At 35.5% G+C, this 13,601-nt stretch overlaps 1 protein-coding gene across 1 annotated transcript in view; it reads right to left on the bottom strand.

Annotated features, from left to right (window-relative positions):
- LOC134790662 (putative uncharacterized protein DDB_G0282133) overlaps positions 1-12,277 on the bottom strand; it is a 73,558-nt gene extending 61,281 nt beyond the window's left edge. Inside the window, exon 1 of the mRNA XM_063761541.1 lies at positions 12,094-12,277. The gene's annotated coding sequence lies outside the window, so the exon portion shown is untranslated. The remainder of the gene's footprint in view (positions 1-12,093) is intronic.
- Between the last annotated feature and the right edge of the window lie 1,324 nt (positions 12,278-13,601).

The raw sequence follows: 13,601 nt of genomic DNA, 5'->3' as shown, positions 1-13,601 counted from the left end.
ATATTTCTAAATGAACTATTCTTAAAATTTGCGGTGTAGTAAAAAAATAAATGCCAGATTTATTACTTCATTAACAGTAGTTTTATTATTTTATTACAGTTTATTACCGTAAATAATGTATCTCAAGCAGTTTTATCTCTTACGACACCGACGTTCTTTGAGGGGTGAGTCGTCGTACTAAATGTATGGGAGGGTTTGAAGTTAATGTTTGGGATATTTCTGCTTTTATTAAAAAAAAGTTATTAATGTAATTTTACTCATTGGGTAACGCACTTTCGATATCAATTTGAAGTTTTCTGATATCTGCTATATTTACGGAATTATAGCCAGGCTACACTTAACGATTACAGCCTGTATAAGTTACTTCGGGACGCGTCATGGTCCAGAACCCATACTATCCGGGACACAGTTCTTTAATATTATGTAGGGCTAAAAAGGCCCTCTGTCAGTGCGAGTGACAAGGCCCGGTCCCGGGCCTTATTGAACGTATGAGATGAAATAGTAAATTTAAATATTTTAATATAGGTAATTATGAGTTCTTTGATTTCCCGATAAGCTTTAAGTAAGCATCACTTACTGACTTACAAAAGTATAAGTGTAGTACGGTCAGCCAAGAAAGTGGTTTCCCACTTTTCGACTCTATTATCTGATTGATAGAGTCGAAAAGTGGTAAATCACTTTGTTGGCTGACTGCACCTGAATTTTATTAGATGTTTTTAAAGCGAAATTTAATAAGCGTCTTTAGTTGTAAAAAATATGTTACAAGACCTATAACTAATGAAGGGATAGTTTTAGATAGGTATAGTCCACTTTTTTCGAGTAGGTAAAAAGACGATTTCTTATATCTTTAATAAAAAAACTCCTAGGTTTAATTCGGTCTATGTTTACAAACCGCATACCATCGCCCGCCACCACACTGGTAACTGACAGCTCGTAAACCTTATTACAAAAGGCATAAGGTCCACCGATGGACAGTTAAGAGCGCGCCGTTTGTACTATCTTAATACAAAAGTCAACAACGAAAATAATTAATTACCTAATACGTCACATACCTATGACATGACATGAACAAACAAGGAAAGCTATAAGGTTTACTCGGGTAATTCCGAATGTCGAAAACTGTCGGATAATTCCGAAAAGAGACTTTTATTATGATGGAATTAAAGGTGATTTTCATCTGAATTTCGGAATTATCCGACATTCGGTAATATCCGAATACACCTGTATATAAAAACTTAAAAAGTGTTTTTTCTCTGTCTTCTCACAAAGGAAAGCTTTGACAGTTTGAATTCCTCAAAGGAGGTAAGTAGTTAACACTAAACTCGAAACAGCACCTTTAAATAAACATTAGGGGTTACTGACCTGTCTTGGACCTGTCCCAGTAAATTGAGGTAGTGTGCGTGAGCTGCGTTTGTGTGTGAAATGGGGTAATTTGACAGAATCTGAAAATTTACCCTCCTCTACGCCCTCTTAATACAAGACAGATGATTCACGCTTATCCAAAGCCTCACAGAATTTCATACATTCTTTACACAGGTCCATCCAACTACTTGCAAATACATCACATTCCGGTGCTGATGCGAATTATATCCATATAATGTAAATTCCTACATTCTTATTCGAAAGGGGTCATCCATTAATTACATCATACGAATTTCTAGGTTTTTTGACCCCCCCCCCCCCCCCCCATTGTCACACTTGGTCAGTGGTCACACTTGGCAAACCCCTCCCCCCTGGTGTGACGTCACATTTTTTCGTTCAACGAAATTGGCAAATCGAATAAAGTAGGTTTTTCTTAAATATTTTATCAAAATATGTTTGAAAAAAGATATATTAGTAATTTTATAACCCAAAACTGATTACGAAAGAAAATTAAACGAATAAAAATGATTATCGTTCCATAAACTTGTTATTTAACTATACAGCGAATTCAATAATTTAAATAAGTTAGAGTGACGTCACAATGTTTGTGACTCCCCCTCCCCCCTGTCACAACATGTCACAGTTTCTTGACATTTTTATTGTGGATTCCAAGACCTATTTGTACCGTGCCTCTACAAAGATTTTTGACTAAACATATATTTGCTACGCGCTACGGCGTAGAGCTAGAGTTACACCATTAAAAGTCTGCAGCGATTTCGATAGCCCCCGCAGAGCAAGTGTTATTTATACGTCATAATTTCATAGATGTTTGACGTTTAAAATGACACTTGCACTGCGTGGGCTATCAAAATCGCTGCAGACTTTTCTCGGTCTGACTCTAGGGCATTATTAAATATACGGCCGTATTCAAACAATGCTTATAAGATGTCACAGATATGATTCCGATATGACAGTGTCAAAAGTGAAATTTCTTCAACCAAAAACGTCACTTTCGACACTGACGTTACATCTAATAAGCATTGCTCGAATACGGCCGATAGGTATTTCTTTTCTGAAACACGAAGGCGTAGATTTAATTCTCAGAAATATAAGACATGCTTGTAGTAGATTTAATGACATAAAAATATGAATTATGTACATCAGCATCACGCGCGACCTTGCAGAGCTTCCCCGGGGAAACTTCTAACGTTATTGGTACTAATCCCTTACGTGACATTCAATCTAAAACTGTTTCTCTTTGTTCTTAATACTTTTGCTTAAACGGATTTCGCTTTCTTCTAAAGGTACAGGAAAATCTGTCCTCTTTTTACCTTTTACTAACTCTCCGCCTGCAATCACGTTCGCGGTTTTTGGTGGATATTTCCCTTGGGAGCCAAATAGAGTTTCCAAACATCAGCGATGGTAGATAAACTTGTAACAAGATAAATAATACTTCGAGTATATAATAATACGTCGAATTTTGTAAGTGTGTGCAGATGTTTGGCCAACTTGTTTTATTGAATTGGCTATTTAACTGAAATTGCTTAGCAATTAAATTCTGTGATCGTACTCAGAGTAACTGAATTTATTTCCTTCTATGACAATTTCTACGAGCAATTTTGAAAAAAATATCATAATAGTTTAATCTTAGTTGCTATTAGATTCACTATAGATATATATATATTTATTAATTTCGCTCTTACTTTAAGCATTACGACATCGATAGGCAGACTTTAAATATTTGTTACACACACGCCTACATCAAATGGAGTTATAATTAAAATTTATCTATCTCCACACAATGACTTTCCCTCGCCATAAGCATCAGATGTTCGCGTAAAATATGTCCAGACACAAAGTTACGATCATTTTAACGAGCACATTACTTTACGGCAGCTTCCTATGAAAACTTGGATCATTTATGATCAATACGTGCATTGGCAAAGTTAGAAATTATTTAAGGCACGGAACGGATTGGCAGTTAAGAACCTACCTAGGGTAAAGGCACCAGTAGTCAGCCTTATAACGACTTTTTTAAGTTTGAACGTTCGGCATTTCTACATGATCAGTCGGATAATTAAACGAATCACATGGTTAGGTCAATTGTTTATTATAGTTTCAAAACAAAATAGTTAAAAAAATAACAATCCTCTTTATAATATCTATAATTAACTTTAAACACAAAGTGGCACTTTTCTCCAGTAGTCAGCCTCCAAAATCCAGTAAGCAGCCTTTGTCTACCCAGTACTCAGCCTATAAACTATTCATAATAATGGGATCAAAATCAACGACATTATAATATTTATTATTTCTTATAAATACATACAATTCTTATGAAACGAAATTTGTTGGCCATAGGCACTTAACTAACTAAAACTGAGAATCGCAATATTTATTTTCTAATAATTATTCCGTCAAAAAATTAACTAGGTAAGTCAGGTAATATATAATATGTTCCTAGTATTCGGTAAAAAATAATGAAACGAGTCTATGCAGATCTAATTATCATTAATAAACAAACATACATACATTTTACATATACCTACCAGGTAAAAACAAAATATCATTCAATTACTTAGGTACTACAGAATCTGTATAGTTAACGTCAAACTATGTATACAGTTTTGAACCTTATTTCAATGAGATAGAGTTTTAAAATGTGGACAAATTTTTGGCGGTGACGTACCAAGCAAGGTCAATGGCTGAGTACTGGATCCGCAAAATCCAGTGGTCAGCCGCATTAAAACGTTATTTCAAATGCGGCTGACTACTGGGTTTTACTTTAAATTGACTAGGGCATGCCTAACTAAATTTGAAAATGTAAATTTAACGGTCCTTACGGTCGCATTGATTCGAAAATAATAAAATAAACGAATAACCCAAAGGTCAGCCGTGGGGGGCTGGGCACTGGATTTTTTGTAAAAAAGTGTTATCCAGTGACCAGCCCCCTCAATTTATAAGTTAAATATTGATATTTTCATTCAAACATAATGCAATTTAATAGATAAACTAATAAATAAACCAATCATTAACAAAAAACAATAACTTTTAACATCAAAACATAGTTTTTCTCACCTGTTAAGAGAACACCACGTGCAGTAAAAAATATGGCGGACGGCGGACATGACACTTTTGTACTCGTCGACAAACAGCACCTGTATGAACGACTATATTTCTTCCCCCCGTTCCCTCACCGCACCTGTCATGTGAAGTAATAATAATAATAAATAAATAAATAATAATAAAATTGTTTATTCATTATAAGTGTTAGGTTACATTGTACAGGGTTGGTACCTCTTTTTAAGTAAACAGATACTTGTATTAAGAGGCACCGCTCTTCCTTAGTTGCTAAGTGAACAACAATAAATTATTTCATGAATAAAATTAAAAGAAATAATATTAACATTTCAGTGAATAACAAAAGTAGTTAGAGATAATTTAATTTAAATTTAAACTGAAATTAATGAGCGAATGTGTGTGTGTGTGTGTGTGTGTGTGTGCGCGCGCGTGTGTGTGTGTGTGTTTAGATATCAAAAACATTATGGATTAAGTTTTCAATATCATGATAGCTTTTAAATTTTAGCCAATTTGTTACATGTTTTTGCATTCGTAATATGATAATGGATATATATTTAAATCTTTATTAATAGAATTATATAGTTTAACGGATTTACAAACGAATTGTCTACTAGCATACGTTGTGTTTATTTGAACTGTTGGAATTAAATTGTTTCTTCTCCTTCTATTATGTGTGTTTGGTGTATATGGTACGGTCTTGTGTAATTTTAGGGTCGTAAATAATATGTACAGTTTTCTGACAGATAATACATTAGAAAGATTATATAACTCTATGGTAGGAAATCTAAACGGCTTGAAATACATAACATAACTTTAAGCAATGATCTCTGGGCTCTTTCGAGTTCTAAAAATTTGGTTTTTGTAGCACCCCCCCAGACCGGTATACAGTAACTTATGACTGATTGGACAAGGGTTACATATATTTGTTTGAGAAGTTGTGAGGTACAAATGTGTCTTAGGTTTTTAAAGACCCATACAAGTTTCCTGATACGGCTCATGAGCAGCTCTATGTGCAAATGCCATGTTAGGCGTTGGTCCACTAGTATCCCTAGATACTTAGTAATAGCCAATAAGGAATCAAAGCTCCTATTTCTGTCCTCGCGATTTGTATAAACGAATATACCAGATATTTATGACCAATAAACGACTCAAAAGGCTGACCACTGGTCCCTGGCTGGCCACTGGTGCTGTTACCCTACTAGTGAGTTTTAACACGATTTAAAAAGCCATTCTTTTTCGTTAATACTTAACTTATAAAATAATACCTGGTATAAGATTATCTAATTCTTAAATCTCTGTGATTTGGTACATTAATATCAATTTACAGTCATGTATTTGTGAATAATTTGTGTACTCAAAGAAGAAACTAAAAGAAACATAAAAGGACACTCTACAGTCTAACTCGCATTATAAATTCATGTCACTTACGTCTCTGAACATACGATACGGCCCTTTTTATTTGGCAACGCCAGCTAAATACGAATTAAAGCTCAAACTTAACTGCGGATTCCAGGCTGTGGCCATTATTCTACGCCAGGGAAAACGACATGTATATAAATATACACGCTTGGCTCCTTCTCACAGAGAATAGAGAACACTCGTGTTTTGTCCGGTGGCGTTACCGCCCATTCAACGTTTCTAGGTTTCCACTCGGCAGACAACAGTGTTTCGAGCTCTCTAATTAGGTCGCTGTTATGAAGGTATTGTTCGTATCACACAGTTACTTTGACTTTGTGAAAGTTATTTATACGTATATATGTACACGTACAGTACCTATAGCTTTAAAGTAGCAAATCGTTTTTTTTTTTTTTTCAAAGTCTAAGTAAAATATTTTTTCACTTTAAATCTATGTAAACTTGTTTTAGGCCCTACAAACTAAACTATTTTATTACTATAAAAACCATCTCACTGCTGAGTTCAGTACTACCTACCTATAGTTTAGTAATAGCTGTGATACCTAAATAATATAATAGTAAACTTATAAAGCTAAGTAACTATAGGTGCAATCATTTGTATTCTTGCTTAGTAGGCTTAAATATAATGTAGGGTGTCCTAGAGGTCAATATGGAGTTGGTAGACAATGAAGCGTAGGTACCTACTGTAATTTTTATCGAGAACGTGTTTAGTCGTTACCGTAAATTGGATTCCTAAAATGGTAGTCTAGGCCCCCGTATAGAAATCGAAGATAGAGACCGCAGTCGCGTAAAAATTCCGAATCCGCACATAATAATGGAAAAAAGACAATGCCTATCGTGGCGCTGGCACGTTCACTAAAAGCAATCACAGTAGAGACGTTTTCATAACAAAGAATGGCCTCTTTGCGCGGCTGCTCCGCAGCCCTGAGTGGATTGGTCTCTGTGGAATAAACTTTGAACACACGAAATTTTTCATTAACCCAACCGCTAACTTATTACGGGATAAGTGGAATTTCAAATCAGAGTTCTGGTGTTAAACACTGGTATATATACTTACACTATGTATACAAATCAAATATGATGAATCATGTTTCAGCAAGATGATTTCATTTATTTATATATTCGACTTATTGCATGAATATTAAGAAGTCACAGAAATAAGAAATCTAAACCTGCAGAGGTTTGGGGTAAAACAAAAATAGTACCTACTCAAACAAAGTTTATATTAAACTGACATGGAAAGTGTTTATTTTTACCCGTTAAACAGAAGTAATATATATCATTTGCTAAAACAAAACGGCGGGCATGTAAGGAAAGGCCGCTGTACGTTCAAATTGGCTGACGTCGGGATTTCGGCCGATCGATGCAAAGCCCATTCATCGCTCGACCCTGAATCACCATTCATAGACCAGTTTGCGTTAGCCTGCAAACTCTCAAAACATCCTTCAAATTGAGTGTTTCCAACTTTTCCGCAACCTCACGTTTAAACGACGACATTCAAAATGATTAAGAGTTTGTAATCGACCCTTCAGCTGTTTGTTTTATGATTTTTCGGGCCGTAATGACTGTTATCGCATATTTTAAAATGAGTAGGGCTTTTTCGTGACTAAATGACATTATTGCAACGTCGGGAGTGGCGCGAGGGGACGCGAACTCCTTACAGGTGCGTTATTCGGAATATACTAAACAAACAATTCTAAGAAGTTTGTTTATTTAGGAACTTGTAACACAATATGAAGTTACGAGGGTTAACATGTACAGTGTACACGTCGTAGGTATTATATTCTCAAACATTTTAGGGTTAGGGTTTAGCAGCGAGCTTAATTAAGCTCAAGAGGGGAGGTATGTACCTACCTCGAATCAAATTTAGGTACAATATTTATATTTTGGTGTTTGACATGCAACACTTCTTCTTTCCTTGAAATGATAGGCTAATTACTAAAAAAAATATATGTAAAAACTTGATTAAAAATTTAAAAATAAATCTCTAAAAGTTTGTTGCAGTCACATGTATGTTTATACAGGCCCATATTTTACACCTTAGGGCAATCGAGTCAACACCATAATACCATATCGGCATGTAGTGCATGAAAAATTAAATTATCACCGTTTTATTTTCATTCTTTTATGTATTTTTAACTGTATTATATGTAAGAAAACTTAATATGTTGACTTCTATGCTGAACGGAAACTATATAACATGCTATTAAACGTTAGCCTGTAAAAATACTAAATGGCAGGCTTAGGCAGGTACACGACTGGGCGGAATCGGGACGAGCAGGCAGTTCGCGAGTCCGAACTACGAAGAGCAGCCATTGTGAATACAAATGCGGCCTTATCAGCGCGCAGGCACGAGCGATCACTGAACAGGTAAATTGGGATACAATTCCAACTAGACAGATGTAATTCAACATGCCACATTTGATGTAGGTACTGCTGTTCTACACAAACCAACGATTTACCATACAAGTAATTTGATACGTACCTAGGTGCTCATATTTATTATGCTGAAAACTACACCGATATTTTATATCGGTACCTATGCAGCAAATTATTTTTCACATCACCTAATCAGAAAATGGATTTTTCACCTCAGCAGCTCGAACAAGGGTACTTTGCTTCTTAAAAACAGTGAGCAAAATGCGATTTTGCTCACTGAGTCATTTTGTCTCACTCAGTGAGCAAAATCGCATTTTACTCACTGAGTGAGACACACTTAGTGAGCAAAATGCGATTTTGCTCACTGAGTGAGACAAAATGACATTCAAGTGACCTTTATAGTCAAATGTCATTTCAACATGCGGGGTCTAATACAAGTTCGATATACTTGGGTTCTATTATCTCTGTCCCTCTAGGTATGTTCTCACTGCTTAATAGGGTGAAAAATTTTGTGTACTACACGAGATCAAAGTTATTTACATCTCGTGCGCTTTTGAATCCCTTACTACGCTCAAGATTCTAAATTAGATTCACGAGCGTAGCGAGCGATTATAGAATCTTTCGCTTGCACGGGACTCAAAATAAGCACTCGAAGAAATATCAAACTTTGATCTCTTGTTGTACAAATAACTATTTCTTCCCTGCTAGGAGGGATCAAAGTGCCACTTTTCTGTTCAACGACATTTCATTGCCACTATAAAAGTGTTCGTATTCGTATGTATAAGTATAAAGCAATTTTTCTGTAGGTACATACGAGCATTAAACTCTTTAGTATAAACTACATGCAAAATGTTTTTACAGTATGTTACGATTAAATACTTCATATAAAACAATAATAATTAAACTCTTATTTAACTTTTTTATGTCAATTAATTGAATATGAGCTATAAAAGAAAAGTTTTGGCGTCAGCCTCTAAGTACCATGTCTGTACCCAACAATCAAACTGAATACAAAATTACTATGAATTGAATTGCTTATCGGAGAACTGAGATCCCAGTGTCGTGTTAACATCGTTATCTCTCTAACCCGTGCAATATTATTTCATTTGTAATAATTGCTGTAGGCGTTGGGTTAGTGAGATGTAGCTTTCGTTAAAATAGACTCGATCATTAAAAGTACAGAAATTCTTCAAGAGCTTATTTATAAGTATATTTCCTAGTAATCCCACGATTGTATGTCGTTCGTATGAGGACAACTACCTATACTTATTTGATTTCTAAGAAAATAAAATTACAATTAGTTGAGGTCCATATTTTATTTAACTAGCATCTACGCATATTACGCGATTTTAGTGTAGGTACCTACCACAAACTACTAAGAAGATACTACGGTACCTACTCACTGATTCTAGTATGCTGCTTATGTTTGTGCTAACTTGACTCAAGTTTTTCTCTGTTGGTTTTTATAGCACACATAAGCCGTTTCGAGTGGCCGTCAAGTCGAGTCGAGCACTCGTATCGTAAACATGGCCCGGTATATATGGCGAAGATATCAATTTATTTTCATCAAGAGAGGCTTTTGCTTCATAAGTATCATAACCATATTTTGATGGTTTGGCCTTGATCCTTGAATAAAAGTCGATATATATCTCACGTTTCTAGGTTTCGAAAAATGGCGGTCATGATTTTTTCGTCATAGGATTCGTTTTAAATGTTCTTTTACAGATTTCAAAAATGAAAAATTGGACTCATATTTTATTTTTGTAGTTACGCATAGGTACGTTTTTTTCGAAAGTTGTTGTGAAAGTGCATTCTCAGGTTTCCAGGAATGCAGATGTCAAACTTTGTAAAAATGGAAATCACTTTCAGGATTTAGGTACCTATAAAGTACTCAACGTTTTGGACTCCAGGATGGTGACCTTTTTTCGTAAAAGTCTTAAAAGTCGCTTTCAGGGTTTCAGGATTCAAAGATCATAGTAGATGGTACATAAATTCACTTCGTATGGCCATTGAGTCACGCATTCATAAAACATGGCTCGGTTAACTTGACAAATATTTATCATTGTTTTATTAAGATACGTTTGCCAAATAACCCTGTTTTGCTGGTTTGCTTTAGGAGAGAACGGAAACTCATCAGTTGGAGGCCGTTTATTATGAGAGCAAAATGAGCTTTTGTTCTGCTAATGATGACAGCATAAGCATAATTATTAGGTCAAACTGTATCAAAAATAAAGACGGTTTTTATTTTCTGCTAAGCTACGCTCGTGGCGCTACATAGCAAGGTTTTCCCCGTATGTAGAGAAAATGCTTCGTATCAACGGACTATGTGTCATGATACTCATGTTTAAGCTAAATGGGTTACTAAATAAAAATAAATCATCCTGCACAAAGTGTGGCTGTAGGTAAATTTAACTGAGTGTGAGCATCTCGGCTTGATTTGTTTATGATCCGATTGCTCACGCTTAACGTTGTTATATCAAACATATCAGGTTGCTAATAAAATAAAATACTAAATACAGCTTAACCTAAACTAAAATCGTATACAACGTATACCCAGCTCCAAACTGTTATCTAGAACGTAGACGCAATTTATGAGGATTTATCCTAGCTTTATTCCTCCATGTCTATACGATTTATAAAACGAAATAGCCATTTATCATTACTATAAACTATTATTACCGTAGCCATTATTAAGCTTAATATTAACTATGTAGAATTAAATTTCCAGCCTTGGCTATTATTATTATTATGAAACTAAATCCGAAATTCCTGGCTTGATTAATTTGTTACTTAAATTATATTTATTTGTTACTTAAAATATATATACGAGTATTAGAATTTTGTTAAGGTATTGTTAAACACTTTAGAATTCATTTCAAAAACTGCACTTATTCGCAATGGCCGCTAATTTTCTTGTTAGCCACTACGGTATTTTAAGTTTTTTTATTAAAACAGAACCTTTACCATTTTGACTAACTTGAAAAGATAATGCTGATTGTTTTAATTATCCCGTCTCGCTACGAGCCCGCTACGAGGTGCTACGAGGCTACGAGTCCATAAATCTGTCACACGTAATAACGTTATTTTCCAACAGCCCACACTCTCCTAAAATATATATCACTTTTTTTTATTAACCTTTGTCAACCCTTTATTAAAAAATGTTTTATTCCAAAGCTGGGTAATTTGAGTCCATAAATTCCTTGTTAATATTTTTTTTTAATAATCATGAACAATAGGTACAGACAATAAACGAAGCCGTATTACCAACAAAGCTAGGTACATACTTATGATTTTGTAAGACTACACGCTTAAGAAAAGGGGTTGTTAGTGGCGTAGTATTTTAATCCCATTATTTTATTATGAAGCGCAACCAAGACTCTTGAATCTAGTAAAAAATGTTTTACTTAACTTTTGTTCAACGCTCACCAGTTAATAAGCCCTTTGAAATATGATATTACGTTTGAAAAGGCTGAACGGGCGTTTGAAAAGGCCTTTTTTTTACGCTTAAGGCTGCGATTTATTTTACTGTTTCACGGTCCGCACCGACTCCCCCTTTCCTCGTCATTAATTTTCAGTTATCACGTCACATTTATTCAAACCGTAGTCCGGTACGGTCACTAAATTCTAAAATGTAAATCCGAATATATTATGCAACGTTATTTAAAATACTGGCAAATTGCTATAAATGAATATTATGAATTAAATAATAGCGCTGTGGTTATATTATACTGGCTTAATACATTCGTTATATATGGTAATCTTCAATCAAGATAAATAGTCATTTTCTAAACTTATACAACTACTTTTTAAACATTTTGCATTTTAATGAAACTAAATGTTTAAAAAAATAGTAACTTACCAGGTCTTCACAGCTCTGGTTCAAATATCTACAATCCTTTAGTCGCGCACTGTGTTCGTGAAGGTTGTCATCGCGAGCTATACAAATACAGGGTGTCGTACCGAGCGCGTCGCAAAGGCAACGGGCCGCTACTGCCGTGCCGCCGAGCCTCCGAACCTCCGAGCCACCCCGCCGCGCCCGCTTCCTGCCAAAGCAGTTGTTCCCGACACTTACTGAACGCATCGCTTTAGGAAAACCAGAATAAAGCGTGACCACGAGATACATAACGGCTACGCGTGGTTGGAGATCATAATTATAACAGAAAGCGTAAGTTGAAGTGCTTACTCAGAGACAGGAATAAAGGGCCTACCGTGACGCAAAGCTAGGCGAACTGTGCCGACCTAGGGGAATCTCCTAGCTAGCTGCATATTTACAACCCACTCTGTTTCACCCTGACACGACGTCCGTGAATCACTGCACAAAAGAAAAAAAAACACCTGAAAATTAGTGCTGTTTCGCACCAACGGTTAAGGAATACTGAGGTGAATTAAAATAAAACAAACGTTAGTTGAAGCAACGTCAATTTTGCGGTATTTATAATCGTCTTGAGGCATGGACGCATATTGAGGGACCCGCGGGCGGTGGGACGCGGCTAAACATCGTTTTTTTTTCAAAGTCGTTAACAGTTATATAGATATCTCAAGATTGACGTTGTTTCAACCTACCTCGGTCTCCCCTACTGCGACTCAGTAGGTATTACTAGGCATGTTTAGCTGTGCATTTTACGTTGTACGCTTTTGATTAGCCTAAGTGGGTACATTCGCCACATTAGTTATGTCCAACTTTTTAATGCAAAATAAATAAAATAAAATGGCTTAAAATATATTTTTTAAATATCTATTCTACATTGTAAAAGAAACAAAAAATAATTTCCGCCCATCGAGTGGCTATAATATAATTGGATTTTCTTAATCAACAAAAAAAATTAACCCACGTAAGAAACTTACCTACATTTTTTTCCAGCAGCAGTTTGAGGACCGGGTAGATAGACTGTCGGCTTGATCTTTTGGATAGGTAGTTAGGTAGTTCTGTAGAAATCTATTTGCAGTATGGACACACAAGTTCTGAAACCTAGAACACCACCAAAAGTACCTTACATACATGCTCTGTATTCATATATTTTAGTTCGTAAGTATAAAAACTGAACAGATTCATATAACAAACGTGTAAGAACTGAACAATTTATGCACCCTAGGGGCTATTCATAAATTACGTCATTTCAAATTAGGGGGGGGGGTCTGGACATCGGATGACGGTAGCATGAAGTAGGAGGAAATGGGGTCATTTGAAGCATGATTTTTGGATGATTATAGGGGGGGGGGGGGGGGGGGTCAAAAATCGTCAAAAATCGTCAAAAATCGATGACGTAATTTATGGACAGCCCCCTACAAGGTTTAAATCAGCCGTTTTCCACTTCCCGTAAAGTCTTTAGGCATCTAAACCGGCCGATAAAGTCTATTCGTCTGTAA

This window comes from Cydia splendana, chromosome 5 (assembly GCF_910591565.1).
Source record: "Cydia splendana chromosome 5, ilCydSple1.2, whole genome shotgun sequence".
NCBI lineage: Eukaryota > Metazoa > Arthropoda > Insecta > Lepidoptera > Tortricidae > Cydia > Cydia splendana.
Note: the sequence above shows the minus strand (reverse complement) of the source record. Positions and strands in the feature narration are given on the sequence as shown.